Genomic DNA, 14,317 nt, shown 5'->3' with positions numbered 1-14,317 from the left:
AATCGTTTTTAGTAGTTACAGATCATTTCTATTAGTTACCATATCATTTCTAGTAATTACAGGTCATTTCTAGCAGTTACTTAATCATTTCTAGTAGTTACTGAATCATTTTTAGTACTTATTGAACCATTTTAGTATTTACTGGATCATTTCTACTAGTTACTGAATCATTTCTACTAGTTACTGAATCATTTCTAGTAATTACTGAATCATTTCTAGTAGTTACATATAATTTCTAGTAGTTACTGAATCATTTCTAGTAGTTTCAAGATCATCTTGAGTACTTGGTGCATTTTACATAGTTAAAAGATAAATTCTAGTAGTAACAGGATCATTAAGTAATTACTGGACAATTTCTTGTATTTACATTTTTTGGATCAATTCCAGTTGTTACTAGTTACTAGTTACTAGTTTCTAGTTGCATTTCTAGTGGCTACAAGGTCATTTCAAGTTGTTATTGAATACACTCCAGCTATTTTTGAACAATTTCTTGTAGTTTATAATAATTTCTAGCAGAATGATTTCTAGTTGTTATTCGTTTATTTATTGTGGTTACAGAGTAATACATTCAAATTTCATATTTTAAACACTTAAAATTTAAACTCAGAAATAAGTCCAGTGTTGTTGAAGAGAGTCAACAGTGCAGTTAACGAAGATTCCTAATCCATCAGCCCTACTAAAACTAAACAAGCATTATTTTGTGATACTGATATGTGCAGAAAGCCGAGTGTGCAGAAAGGAGAACTCAAAACTGAAAACCAGCTAAAAATCCCTGAACTTTCTCTGCTCATCATCACACACCTTCATAAACAACCTTCACTCCTCGAGTTCTTTCTCAACCATGGACTGTGGCAAGCCACCTATTTTCCCCACAGATTCAGTTCTGTATTTAAACCATCTCGCAAAGTGAGAGAGACCCAAACTGTCTCACTTCTCCAATCTCCAGTCTCGCACCACTCCGGCACGCCGCTGCTTACATAAGCTACATCTTCCCTCGCAGCAGAAAAACTAAATCAACCACATGAGACTGACAAGTCCACACAAATACAGCGCATTACGCACTAAATGGATTTTTAATAACTTGTATGAGCACACTGGGGCTAAGTGATAATCAGGAAAAGATTTGTTTGCTTTGTCACTTGCTCTCGCTTTCTCTCTCTCTCTCTCTTCTCATAAGTGCTGCTGAGTGTGGTTTCCCAGGATGCAGGTGAGAGTTCACTTCAGCTATAGGACTTGTTAATGTCATTAACGCTCAATCTCACTCCAAATGCATTCCTTCTGTAAACACGTGGAGAACAGCGTTTAGCAGAGTTCAGGGTTCTGATGGAAATCCACACAATCCTTTAGTACAGAGCAATCCTGCAGAACAGCATTCCTGATTTTATACATTGAGATTACAGCATTTAGAAGACGGCAAGGAAACCTGATGATGCACCTACATTTCAAAACACAGAGGTTAAAGGGTTCTTCACAAATAAACTACATTTTACAACTATCTTAAACATCAATCAAGAGTTATTTTTGTTTTTTGTTTTTTTTTTTACTGATGAAAATCCAACATTCTGACCTCACTAATTACTTATTACTGCTTGCAATCAAATCTTCACTGCAAAAAGTACAAAGCCTTCACCTTGACAGAAGAGACAGTAACTATGACAAAATAATAATTCCTAAAATCCATTCTGATCTAAAGGTTGTGATCCAAACTACCTTCTTCTAAATGATCCTTTGTGAAATAGTGAACAAGCATAATGAAACCTAACATCTAGAGAACATTGTCCAAGTGCAGATTTAAGTGATGGGGAGTTCAAAGAGAATGTGTTGAGATCTTTACAGGCACCCCCACAAAACCTACGCCAAATTTACTGTGTAGATAAAATTATTTGTAACTAGTACACAGTGTCATGTGCCATTCCCAGTGTCTAAAGTCTCTTTAGACTGCTGCCTTTTTTTAATGTTTCCACTAGGGGTGTCACGATTCTCTAAATCCTCGATTCCATTTTATTTCCAATTTTAGGGTCACCACACAATTCGATTCTCGATTTTCTTTTTTCTACAGCTGAGAGGCCTATGCCAGTTTTAGATTAGTCTATGGTCAGTCACTGGTTTGATTTATCAAATTTCCAATATCTTATTTCAAAAGGTGGGCTTGATATAAGTGATGCAAAGTGATACAAGTGATCTGTAATACACCACATTAGAAACTAATGGTCAAATTTAAATAATTTAATTAAGATATATATGTAATGCCATCTAGTGGCTTTTTTTTGGTAGCAGTAGTGTCCACTATTAAAACAGCAATGTGCAACATAACAAAATAAATAATAACAAATACAGGAACAGTCATGTACAAAATAATAGAACAATTAGAGCCTCAACAAACTGAACTCTATCCTACTATAACAGCTAAACATGAAAAATAAGACTCGGTCTCTGAGAATTACAAGATTTTTCTGTAACAAAGATGCTCCTTAAGGTACCAAAATATTAACATATTTGAGACTAGACAAAACAACTGTTATTTTTATATTTTCTTTTGAGCAGTTACAATGTCTGCGGCTTCGGCTACAGTGTGCTGCGCCATTTGCGTAGCGCGCGCGTGCTTGCGTAGCTTAGAGGGAGGGATCGATGATCATCTTTTTGACTTTGATGCTCGAGACCATGACATAATTTCGATCGATTTCGATAAAATATAGAAATTGTGACACCCCTAGTTTCCACACACGAAAATTTGGACCAAGGTCTAATCCAAGACTGCATAAATTTTATCCATTTATTTTTTATTTTGTGAGAACTGCTAATAACAATCATGCAACAGTTATATTCTTATGACAGATGTTCTCCTGTCTGTCACTTTTACTTCTTTGTCTCTTGTGTCAACAGCCTACCTCACAATCCTGTAACTGGTCTCAGAGTCGGAACTATTTAAAAACTATGCAAACCTAATTGACTCATGGTTTAGTCCAATATGGAGTGAGACCACCAATTTTAGTCTGACAAATTTGTGGTCCCCTGATCCTCTACTGCTACTGTATATATACTGCTTTCTAATCTAGTCTATTTTAACCCTTGGTGTGATTAATTTGGGCAGGTGTGATTACAGTACTTGCACTTTTATCCAAAACCAAAACACCAGCACAGAGAAAGGCATGGTAAAACAATTCAAGGTCTCAAACACAAACTTAACTGATTTGGGCCAGACATTTAGCAAAGTAAACCAAACTACAGGTAAAAAACCCTGAGAAGTCTAAAGGTACAAAACACACAAGCTAGTTGTGAAAGCACCCTAGGTTTCATTCTGTGCTTTGCATCTAAAAACAATCTAAGCTGAGGTTTGTTCCCTCATCCACTTCCCTATTTAGAACAGCAGTGGGGCAAAGGCTTCATGGTGCACATCAATTCCAGGAACTCATCGTTTTTTTTTTTTTGTCGTCATCATTATTGTCACGTTTATCATTCTTCCAAAGCATCGATCAAGCTGAAGGGTGCAGTCCACTTCACGCCACTATCACAAAAATCACCCCACGCCAGCCAGCAACCCAGAAAGCCCCTAAAGCTGGAGGAGGAACAATGATGCTCTTAAAGGAATCTTGCTTCAGAGCGTCAGAGTTTTTGGCCACTGCAGCCGGACTGACGAGGTGCATGGCAAATGGGGAATGGATGAGGAGAGGCCACAAAAGCTCCTCTGTACGGCCTGAATAAATCAGCCTTTGTTATCCGTAAGTAAAAAAATGTCTGGATTCTTATATCTGCAGCTATTTTTGCGTCTGCATTCACACATCTGAACGCAGTGATGCCGCAACGGTGGTGGCTCCTGAAGGTCACGGTGGAGGATCGTCAGCAGTGCCGTCTTTCGTACAATGGAGGACGACCTTTTTCAGCTTTGCGTCGTCGATCACTCCACCCAGTTATTTCTCTCTAGGCCTTGTGAGTTTGCCTCGACAAAACTTGCTTTCGTAAAGCAGGCGTCAGCCTTGAGCAGTGAATGGCCACACATGCACTGTATACAAAGATACAGCACATAAAAGTCGAGAACATACTGCCAGGGCCTTCTGTGTACACGTTTGAAAGAGAAAGTGACTGTGAGTGGGAGAGAGAGAGAGAGAGAGAGAGAGAGAGAGAGAGAGAGAGAGAGAGAGCGGGAGAGTCACTACTGCTTTCTTTTTCTAGAATGTATGCATTTGCTGTGATAAATGGCAATGCAAAAAAGTGATTTCACTCTCTATTAAGGCAACAGCTGACCCAAGACTCCTCTCAGCGTGCAAAAGACATTCAAATCTTCTCAAACTGATCCCACAATAATAAATAAATAATCTGCAGTCTGTGGTATCATAAGTAAAAATATATAGAGGTTTCCCACAGACAGCGCTTCTGTTTTGAAGCCATTCAGAGCAGAGCCCATTCTTAAGAAATTTCAACACAACCTGGAAAAGTAATCCCACAAAGCATCTGGAACCGCAGGTTTACTGGCTGTTGTATTGCTCAACTTGCTGAACGTCGCACATGGCCAGAGGGTTGCAGAAGTGAAAACTGCTGAAAGACTCTGTATGTCCCTACCCAACATCTGCTTATCTGCATCTATTCAATGCAAATCCCACATGGGAAAACCCAAGTTACATCAAAATCAACCAGAAAGCCTTTAAGATTTAATTTCTGTGGCAAAATACAAGATGAAGCAGAAATACTAATAGTTTATAACAATACACATGAGCACAATTGTGATAAAGCATGTCTGTCATACACTAATTGGTGTAAACATTAAGACCACCTGTCTGATATGCTGAATGTCATTTGTATGCAACCAAAAAATAACTTGCTAAAAATATTATAATCTATAAAGGTGTCCAGTCCTATCTGATTTCTGGTATCTGTATGATTTCCATGATGTAAAGAAAACTAAGAAAAACATGAAAGGATGTCAGACAAATATAAAATATATATATACTGCACACTAAATACAATATATCCCAGACATTCACTTGCACCTTTGGACAAATAAATGGATTCATGGAAGGTTGCCACTTGGCTTATAATTCACAAATATGAGTCTGAACTTGCTTCAAAGTAAAGAGTCTATAAAGAGTCTTTAACCGAAATAAATTTGACAAAAGCATTGACTACTCCAGTGCTGACTATGTGAAAATACATGCAGTAATGAGTATTCTACAGTTAGGACACCTTACAAGATCCCTATAATACTCAGACATTTGTCAAACATCATCAAAAGCAGGACTCTAAATGAATCTGAAATCACTTTCAAATTTCTTCAGCTGTTATGACAGCTTTTTCTCTCTGAAACTTTTCATAATTACAGACCACAGTTTCAGGTCAACACTCTCAGCTCATTCCCAACACCATTTTCTCGCTTGTTCACTCTCAGACAAAAAAAAAAACAGATTTCTCACTTGCAGCTCAGAAGCACCACGTTGAAAAGAATGCAGATTACCGACAGAGCAGAAGATGTCATTCAGGTATTTTGTAGATTGCATAATATTAAAACAATAAGGGAAATCTTCTTAGGATGCAAACCACATCTACACTTCATTTTAGGAGTTGGAGGAGTTAAAAGTATATAGATGCAGAACTTGAAAAAAATAGGCCAATTTCAGAATCTTAAAACAGTTACATGACATTATATTACACCCCCAACATATAGCTCTGGAAAAAAAAAACAGTTTTTGAATCAGTTTCTCTGATTTTGTACTACATATGTACTATGTAATAGGCTAAAAGCTAATGCTAGCTAATCTGCTTTTACCATCTCTTCTCCTCCTCAAAACAAACTGGACTACCTCAGCTGAACCAAACTGGAGCTAAACACAGATCAGAAGGGATAAAACACAAGCACATTTCTTTTTATACTGATAAAACTTGAAAGCCTAAGTAAGTGAAGTCTGAAGTAAGTCGGGGAGGGTAAAAATCTAACTGGCAACAATCTCTTTAGCTTGCTAATAACTCATCACACTAAGATGAAAAAACAAGAAGGACAGCAATACTATCTGGTAAAACTTTGAAACAACATTGCTGTAAATCAGCCAATAAAAACAGAGCTCTACATTGTCTGTGTTGTAAACAGGCTTGTAAAACAATGTTTGCACATTTTTTTTGCACCCACCAAGGTTACAGCCTTACAATTTAAACATTATATATACACATTATATATACAAAACTCTCAAGATTTAATTTGTAGAAAAACAGCACTACTCTAAATGTAGTAATTGTAGTAATTGTTTTACTCTATCATATCATTCAAGCATAGCGAGCAGACTTTATACTGGGTTGGCACAGATGTATGCAAGTATATTTCTTTCTGCTTTGTGCAGACTGCTACTTAAACCAGCTGGCAAAACACTCTGTTTTGCTGGCTGTGGCATGTTGGCACAAATTATTACTTCGCAATGGTTTCTTTTTGCACGTTTTGTTGCAGCCTGCTGGGAAATAAATAGACGCAACAATGTGATCTGTTGTGCAAGACAAAGAAGAATAACTCCAAGAATCCAACAAGCAGTGTAAAGTAGCATACTTGGAAAATGTGTAATAATTATAGGCCTTTATAGGCGAAAGATATCAGTACAATATTCCTGAGAGCAGCTACAATGTAGAAAATTGAACTGGCAAAAAAAAAAAAAATCAAACTGGTTCAAACTGTTCCATAGTGTTGTGTTAAAAGCCGAAGCTTTAAAAAAAAGAATAAAAATCCAAGCACTGCACTAGAACCAGCCTAAACAAGATATTGTAAATGTGACCTGAGCCTGCATCAAATACATGATCTATATAAAGGAGAAGAAAGAAGGTGGTAAGAGACAGCTAGTGTTTAGATTACCTTTCAGCATCCAGTAGACGACAGGCCAGAGTTAAATGCTACGTCTGCAGTGTTGAGACTGACTGCAGCTTTATCAAGGACTGCAGTTGTGTTACACTGAACTGAGGTGAAGAGACCTCTCCCACTTTTGGCTTCCTGCGTGTGGTAATCAGGTCCTCCCAGAAGCTTCTCAACCGCCGGGACCAGTAAACTGGCCATCACAAACTCACCCAAACACAAACACATGTTATTACCACTGACTCATACTGTACTGACTAATACCATGCCCACACTCTAGCCTAACCCTGACCCTAACGGCACACACAGAGGGGCAATCTCACGGCTCAGTGGAGAAGAAGTCTGGAGAAAGCTTTGTTTGTGGTAAAAAGAGCAGTTCTGCTGGCGATCAGCTGCCAAATGTTCTCATTTTCATGATTTCATCTCACTGTGAGGACATGTGGTGCTCACAAAAGTTCATAAAGGTTTGAAAACAACACACACACAGTGCACACTGGACAGATCACAATCCCATGAGTACTCACAGCCTAATTATGACTCAACAGCAAAGAACAGTACAACAGTATAAATGTGGTAGACATAGAAACTCAATCGCATACTAGTTTTTGCTTCTTGAGGTTTAAATACAAAATGAGCATACTTATAGATGGTACTGCCATTACATATGATTAACTGAATTTCAGAGAAGCTCCGATTATTTACCAATCAGAATTTGGCTGAAAATGGCGAACAGAAAGAAAAAAGGTAAACAGAGTGACAAATAAATACAGAACAATTTTAAAAGCAATTAGTTATCTTTTTTCTAGTTTTTATTCCATTTTCTCTCCAATTTACAAAGCCAATTATCATGACCCCCCTATCTCTAGTGATTTTCCAACACCAGAAGGTTAAAGACTAGCACAGACTCCTCCTCTTTTCCAACTGCTGCTGACATAACATTGCTGAGTAGCATCATAGTGTGCTCGGAGCAAAAAAACGCAACTCAGTTAAGATACATCAGTTCACAGATGCCTTGTGCTGATCGACATCACCTTTTGGAATGATGTGGGGAAAGAGTGCCATCTACCCACCCAGAGAGAAAGACCACTGACAAGGCCAATTGTGCTCTCTATTTGATGGCAAGCTACATGACCAGGATTCAAACCAGTGACTTCCTAATCATAGTGTCAGCGCCTTAGTTCGCTGGACCACTCAGAGCCCAATTAATTAAATAGTTAAAATAATAATTCATTTTAAATCATATCGTAGTGTTTTCTCTATAATTCCCACGAAAGTGGCAAAATTAATGAAAATCTGCAATAGTATTTGGATCTACTTTGTGTGGATCCTGTTTTCACTTTCAACAGAAATGTGTTTCCAATGTGAGTAAATAAGATTTTACTATTTTTTTAATGTTTAATTTTCTTCTGCACCTGATTGTTCGTGATAAAGTTGTTTTAAGTTCCAGGAGATTGTTAACAGTTCTGTGCAACAGTGGGGTTTAAACAAGAAAGGGTTCACATTCCAATAAAAACAGTTCTATTAAAAAAAATGCAAATGAATGTTTACACTGCAAGGGAACACAGTATATTATACTGCCAGCTGATATTGTTTTATATCATCTCATTACTGAGTATTTTTGAATATAAGAACTGTCCATTTCTTTACAAAGAAAGCAATTTGTCCTTTTTAGTTGGATTAAGGGCAGCAAATGTCAAAATACTGAATATTGTACATAATGAAGATGTCTCATACTATCACAACATAATAAGTTTAGCAAATTACCCAGCTCTAGTTGACAATGCAGTAATTAAGCACAAGAACACACACCTTTCTGAACACACAGAACAATAGAGTAATAATAACTAATATTTGGTATCCAGACATGGATGTGTTCTAGGTTGTGGTTTGGAAAGAGCTGGGGGATATGGTAAAAATACTGTATCATGATGTTTAAAGACATTTTCATGATTCACAATATTTTTGCAATAGGTTAACACAAACAGAATGCATCAGCAGTGGAAGACTGATTTAAAATGATATTCAAATACATCATGCGTGGCGCACTGATGTTTATTTAGTTTTTGATACAGATCATACAATAAAACACCAATAATTACACACTATGTAATGCAATGTACAGTTAGGTCAGTTTTCTTAAAGCAACGATACCCTTAATATGCTTTAAGAACATACTGTTGATAAGATTCATCACAATATGATAAAATACTGCCATTTTACCCACATCTAAGTTTGAGTGTTTAATTTGCATTGTGATCACAGTGTGTCCTGTTTGTGTTCACATGTGTCCAGTAAAATCTGAATCTGAACACTTATGTTAAATGGTAGGTAAAACCACTCTCAATATGTCCTTTATTTTACTTGCATGCAAAGCATGTGGAGTTTTGTTATCACTCCAAAAAAACAAACCCCATGACTTATCACACCCACAACAATCTGAAAAATTTTCATCTCAGCACCCTTAATCCCAGCACTGACGGTGGTGAAGGTGGAGTTTGGGAGAAGGGAGGAAAGAATGTTTCATTCCAGTAAAACATTTGTGGCAAATTCTTTATCTGCAAATTTCTATTTACCAGCACTGACCGGCACCAGTTCCCTAAAAGCACTTAAATAAACAGTATGTGATTTTTACTGGAGTGAGGAATACAAGTTGGGTTTGTTTCACTAATTTACACTAAAAGTTTATGCAGATTCATTCAGATCTGTGTGTGTGTGTGTGTGTGTGTATGTGTGGTAGCAAATGAGTTTTCTTTTGGAATGTAAAGCAATTGGGAGACTAATTAAACTGAGTTATGTATGGCATTACAACAGAGGCTTTCAGAAAAAAATATGTGTTACTGATTAAAAATACTTGTGACTGTAAAACATATTTATAAACAAATATTTCTTTTGAACCAGTAAGTTATTTTGGCATGCACAATTGCCCTTCTCTAACCTTCATTAAAACTTAATTTAAAACTACTGTCAACCAAAGCTGGGATATGCAAGCAACAAAACAAAAGCATAATGCAGTAAAAATATAGTGTATTCTATTTTCTCTCTCCAGCTAAGCTCTATAAAAATTCATCATAATGTGCAAAACTGCACCCAGTACCACTGCAAGGTGCTTCCAGCTCATGAGTTGACCACAGTCTACTCCTCTTTGGCAGTGCTTTTTAATCTGTGCACGGTTGATTTAGATACGATGCACATTTTATTGATGGTACCTTTCCCAGCAAACAATGGTCTCCAGATTACAATATGCAATGAAACATTTAAAACATGAAGCTCATGATTGGAGAATACAACACTCTGTACAGTGAACAACACTGCTGTCTGAACACTAACTTTACATATGAATGATTCACTAAAAAATTCAATACTGTGTTTTTGCAAATCAATACAGTATTGCAAAACAAAATACCGCAATGCTTTGCTATATCAGTATTTCCTTGCCGGGAAAAGTTGGGTGTTAGATGCCTTGCTCCAGAGCACTTGAGTCTTGTCCTGTCAGTTTAGGGAATCAAATCTGTTAAGCTTCCAATCACAAAGCCACTTTTCAACACTTTAAGGCTGTGTCATGGCTGCTCCCATGATTCAAACATGCACACCAAGAGATCCTATAACATTCAGTAGTACTGGAGTAGTGCTGGATAACAACAGGGAACTCATACTGTGAAAATGGGACAAATCCCCCACTCCATTCTGTCTTCTGTCCTTTGTAACCTCTCAAATAATAGCAGGTGGAACTTAAAAGCATGCAGACCACTGACTGGTTAAACTGAGCCAACACCAGTCAGCTATCTCATGATCACAGTATCTGCAGAAAGAGGAACCGTTTAATACAAGATTTGTTTCTGTGAACCAGATTTCTGGGTAGGCCACAGGGGTTACAAACCAAACACACTTTGTATTCCTTCCTTCCTGCTCCAGCCCCTGCTCTGCACTCTACAGCAGGTAAACAGTTAGCATGCAATACAAGCAGATTTAGATATGGACCCAGCATTAGCCAGATAGCTAATGTTAACCAAAGGCTGGCAGCCGTACAATGTTAAAACAATACATCACTAAAGATGTGACCAAAATGGTAAGAAGTAGCATGATGACGGATGTCGCATGTTTAGTAGTCAAGACGTCAGTAGCCCCAAAATCATGTGTCTCAGAGTTAAACATCACAAATACAGATTTTTTTTCTTTTAATGAATGTACAGCGAAGTCAGCGACCAAAATTATTTAAATAAAATAAGTTATTTGGCTGAGTAAAAAGAATAAATTGATTTATTCCAAACAATGATGATTTTGATAGTGAGATTTAATCACAACTTTCAAACTTTTTAGTCCAATTTAAGTTATACTTTGCTTTGTTTTGTGTCTGTTGGGATGGCCTGTCACAATAACCTTAATGTCGCTGTTGTTTAATACATTGGCATAACCTCAAACTCAATTTTTCTTAACAGCATTTTGTATTCCAATTATTATTGCTTCATTCATAACTTTAATAATTAAAAAGTTTACTGCTTTGATAATGGTGTAATTGCATTATGTTACATTATACATTACTTATATTTGTGGCATATTTATAACAATGGTCAATTGTTCAATTAAACATTTTAGATAGTGGGTTTAAAATGCCTCTTTTTTCTTCGGAAAATCTGGTATTTAATATTCTGCTAGATATATAATTTTGTTTGGTCTCTGACAAATATTTTAATTTCAGAGCATTCTGTCTGTTTTGCAATGGAAAATAAACTCAGGTATTTAAACCCTGTGCAGCACTACATGGTTAATCATTTCAGAAACCAATTTTCAATAGTTCTAGTTTATAATGTAATAGTTTTAATATTAAAAATATCTAGTTTCAAATATTAATTAAAACCATCTCCTGTACTGAAGATTAATGTGTCTTAATGTAATTCTACACACACCGTGTGGAATAAAGCTGAGCATGTGCACGGTCCCGATGTTGCCAAGCAGCCGGGTGCGAGGTCACACATGAGCAGAGAAGAAGTGTCTGTGAATATTGACTGGTACTGGACTGAAAAACATCTTTACTGTGCATCTCTCTACACTGGAGCTCTGATCAGGCATTTACTTAAACAAGCTTTTAAATAACAAGCTTTTTATTTAATGAATAATGTAAGCTGAACATTTGGAACCTCATTTAATAATAAAGCCCATACCAGTAAAACAAGGCTATAAAAACAGGCCAACTTTAAAAAAACAACAACTGAGATGATATTGGTATTAGATTTTAATCTAATCAATTTGGGAGGGATATATGTATTTTTTACATAATTATACCAAGCTCACATAATAATACCAAGCTCGCTTAATAATAATAATACCAAGCACCAGGCAGCTAGAACACTAATTAAAGGAGTAATCAAAAGAAAAAACAACTGACTGCTTAAACAGTTTAAACAGGAATCTTTACATACAACATTACATAAGATTGTATCCATTATGAGTGGGCAAAATATGCCAAAACAATCATGATTTAGGACTTCGGACATATACATATAATATCACCAATATTCTTGAAAGCAGTCTATACTGTAGTTGTTTTGCTATTTAAAGCATTTACTTTTAACTGTTTATTTGCACCTTTTTACTTTTGTGGTAGATTTAAAGTTGTTACTAAACTTTTGTTACACTGATTTTGATAAGTTACTGTTTACAAAATAGACTTTGCTACAAAAAAAATCTTATATTTATATTGCTGCAGCATATATATATATATATATATATATATATATATATATATATATATATATATATATATATATATATATATATATATATATATATATATTTATATATGTCATTGTTAAAATGGAAAACTAGCCAACTGGTATTAGCAAATTCTCATTGCAAACCTTTTTTAAATCAGCAAACAATAAACAGATTACACATTCTTTAGTCATATTTACATTTTATTGGACTAACACAAGACATCAGTATACAATGCCTCGTTTCTCAGGATCTCGATAGCAATAACGTATGGTTGTGTTGGCCAATACTGAAATAATTACTAGACACAAGTTCCTGTGTTCAATTAATGTTCAATGCATTAAAGCCTCTCCTGTTGATGTTTTTTTTTCCCTCAGCTTTCTCTGTACATTTGAAGTCAACTTTAGGTATAAAACAGACCAAAGCGTTGGACAAGGCAGTTGCTCCACTCCCCACTGCTCCAGATGCTAGCAAGCATGATTTAACTTCAGAGCTGCTGTTTTTCCCAGGTCCTTAAGGGAAAGTGCAAAGCTGCCCACCTATTAAGATATACTATCCATGAGAGACGGCAGCAGAGAAAGTGGTAGTGTGTGAGAGAAGGGATGGGCTGTGTGTCTAACCTGACCTTGAATAGAATGACCTTGAGAGCAGCTCAAGCAGCTGTGCAGCCCAGCCCTGAAAGAACACCCAGCCTCAATTCCTTTATTCATTAGAAAAGGCCGAGCCCTCGCAGCTCAGCCAGAAGGCCATTCCTTTAGCCTTGCCAACATTTATTTATCTGAATAACATTCGCAGGTGTAGAGTTCTCGCTTCCCATCAGCTTTGATTCCAGAGCAACAAGTTAAAAGGCTTAATCCTGATGGAGGGGTTGAGGTCAAGGTCACATCAGAGCACAGTCAACAATGGTACAAAAAATAAAGCACTGAACGGGAAGTAGTAGAGATTTAACACAACACAACTCAAAACAAGCCTAACACAGCTCCGGCAGCACAACAGCAGCTCCGGCAGCACAACAGCAGCTCCGGCAGCACAACAGCAGCTCCGGCAGCACAACAGCAGCTCCGGCAGCACAACAGCAGCTCCGGCAGCACAACAGCAGCTCCGGCAGCACAACAGCAGCTCCGGCAGCACAACAGCAGCTCCGGCAGCACAACAGCAGCTCCGGCAGCACAACAGCAGCTCCGGCAGCACAACAACTCCTCCGGCAGCACAACAACTCCTCCGGCAGCACAACAACAGCTCCGGCAGCACAACAACAGCTCCGGCAGCACAACAACAGCTCCGGCAGCACAACAACAGCTCCGGCAGCACAACAACAGCTCCGGCAGCACAACAACAGCTCCGGCAGCACAACAACAGCTCCGGCAGCACAACAACAGCTCCGGCAGCACAACAACTCCTCCGGCAGCACAACAACTCCTCCAGCAGCACAACAACTCCTCCAGCAGCACAACAACTCCTCCAGCAGCACAACAACTCCTCCAGCAGCACAACAACTCCTCCAGCAGCACAACAACTCCTCCAGCAGCACAACAACTCCTCCAGCAGCACAACAACTCCTCCAGCAGCACAACAACTCCTCCAGCAGCACAACAACTCCTCCAGCAGCACAACAACTCCTCCAGCAGCACAACAACTCCTCCAGCAGCACAACAACTCCAACACTTAGTAAGAGGAAGCTCAGGGAGAAACAGCAGAGGAGTGAGTGGTGGTTGTGGTGATGAACATCTGTTGTTTGACATGGGGGAATAGCCTCTACAGCCTTAAGAGCTCCAGCTGTATAAATAG

General features: G+C 37.7%; 1 protein-coding gene across 9 annotated transcripts in view; it reads right to left on the bottom strand.

The window, feature by feature from the left end:
- The window catches only part of gab1 (GRB2-associated binding protein 1), a 105,369-nt gene that overhangs the window by 48,977 nt on the left and 42,075 nt on the right, over positions 1–14,317 (bottom strand). The window contains exon 1 of one of the 9 annotated variants that reach the window (XM_049481107.1): positions 6,824–6,924. The exons of the other annotated variants lie outside the window; for them this stretch is intronic. The gene's annotated coding sequence lies outside the window, so the exon portion shown is untranslated. Of the gene's footprint in view, positions 1–6,823; positions 6,925–14,317 lie in introns of those variants that run through there. 9 annotated transcript variants of the gene reach the window in all.

Source organism: Astyanax mexicanus, chromosome 7 (genome assembly GCF_023375975.1).
Source record: "Astyanax mexicanus isolate ESR-SI-001 chromosome 7, AstMex3_surface, whole genome shotgun sequence".
NCBI lineage: Eukaryota > Metazoa > Chordata > Actinopteri > Characiformes > Acestrorhamphidae > Astyanax > Astyanax mexicanus.
The sequence above is the reverse complement of the archived record's forward strand: the minus strand, read 5'-3'. Positions and strand labels throughout refer to the sequence as shown.